Below are 2,157 nucleotides of genomic sequence, written 5' to 3'. Positions count from 1 at the left end.
CAGGCCGGCCGCTGCTTCCGACCCCGGCAGGAAGCGCCGCCGAGCGCAGAGAGCATCCACCCGCCGGGCCAGGAGCGCCGAGCGATCGAGCGGCACCGCCCCACGCCTCCGCGGGCGGCCGGGCAATGGCGGCGGCTGCGCCTGGCTCCGGGCGAGCGGCCGGGCCCCGGGCGGGGCAGGGAGGATCTGCTCCAGCTCCACGCGTCTCTGAGGGGTTTTCGCGGGGGGAGGATGTGCCCCGGGGGCGCGCAGGCACAGGGCCTGGGGCCTGCTCTCCCCGCGGGGGTGGGGGCCGCGCCTCGGGGCGAGGCTTCACCCCTCGCCCCAGCACTGGGCTGGCGGCCCTGGGGGGATTCCCGCGTCCCCACGGCGGCGTCACCCCCGGCTGCCCGCCGCGGCCGCAGGACAGGAGGGCTGGTGGCCCTGGGGCGGGCGGGGCTGACCCAGGCCCGCAAAGCGGGAGCTGCCAGCTGGAGCGAGTCCGGGGGCAGCACAGGACAGGACAGCACAGCCTTGGGCCCCCGCCCAGCTCTGAGGGACCAGTTAGTAGAAATCTTGCACATCAAGGGCCTACCGAGTATCAAACTAATAAGAACAGAAGAAAGAATAAGCTAAAATCAGGCATCCCCTAGTTTGTCAAAAAACCCCAAAAACCAAACCCAAACGCCACCACCAAAAACCCCACCCAATCTGGAAAACTCCTAAGTTTTCAAGACACGAGGCCCTGAGCAATCTGACTGGAGTTCAACAGTGAATTTAATTTAATCAAGGTGATGGACCCAATGGCCTGCTGAGGTCCCTTCCAACCTGAATTATTTCATGACTAGCTGAAAACTGGTGGTGTGTGTGCTCACACAAACACCAGCGATTCCACATCCTTCTCGTGCATTCACTTCCTTTTGGATCCTTGCTCTGTGCCTTCCATGGCCATGGCTTGATGTTGTATTTCAGATTTGTTGTGATCAGATCATGAGCACAGCCTTCAGTCTGGAAATTACTACAGCTTTTCAGTTTATAGGGGCTCATTACAGTCCCAGAGCTATCTGCTTTGTACACTCATAAATAATCACATTGCATCTTTACAGGATTTTTGTCTCCTCAGGCAATCAAGAGACTTGATATATGAAGTAACAAGCTCTTCTTTGCTTATTTTCAACCTCCCTCTTTCCAGCTACAGGCTCAGGCTTTATTTACTCCACAGGGGAACACTGCAGGCATTACCAGAAGCGAGGAGTGCTGCTCTCGCCTCTCCTCCTCACCTTGTCTTTATCCTGGCTGGCAGGAGGAGTAGAGAACCTGACCTTGAGGACACACAGATGTGCATTAATGTTCCCTCCAGTCTGACTACGTATCACATACAAACAGAAACAAACTAATGACCTGGTGCTTGAGGAGGCCAAGATTATAATTTGGAAGAAACTTAAAGCAGTATAGCAATGTGCATGGAAAAGAACTCTTCATCCTGCACCTAGCCACTAATCAAACACAGCCAGACTCCTGGAGTACAGATGTCTGATTCAGGTTTAACCTCCTGTAGCTGTGGGCTGCTATATACATTTTCTAAAGCTGTGGAGATGCTGTGGAGATGCAGTGGAGGGAGCCATCCCACAGGAATTCCTTCCACTGCACTTGGCTTTGCCCTTTAGTCTGAACTAGGAGAGGACTTGTTCTTGACTGCACTTGTAAGTAGCGATGCATTGACTGGTCCAGGTCCTGGCATAACGGTGGCATTTTACTGACTTTGGCTTGAATTTTCCCTACTTGCCTACAGAGGCTGGGAACATCTCTGCTGATCCAGAAGGAACATTACAGATATGTAACTTGATTGTATCTCACAACTGTGAAGACACCCCAAAGAAACTGGGATGAAACTACACCATCACCTCAATTGATTGCTATTACTCAGGAGAACAAGTCACACAACCCCTTCACCAATGGAAGACTTGACATGGATTAGTCTTCCATATTTCAGTTAACAATATTGAAGACATGTTGTATCAAAAGCATTACATGATGCTTTTAGGATGACTTCACATTCCTGATGTCTAGCTTAGGTATATTGTTCTTCAAATTATTCTAAAGAAAGATAAAGACAACCTTCCCCAGTTAAAGAAAGCATAATAGGATTTCTTTTCCAGAAACATTTATTTATTTTTT

This window comes from Athene noctua, chromosome 18 (assembly GCF_965140245.1).
Source record: "Athene noctua chromosome 18, bAthNoc1.hap1.1, whole genome shotgun sequence".
Taxonomy (NCBI): domain Eukaryota; kingdom Metazoa; phylum Chordata; class Aves; order Strigiformes; family Strigidae; genus Athene; species Athene noctua.
Note: the sequence above shows the minus strand (reverse complement) of the source record.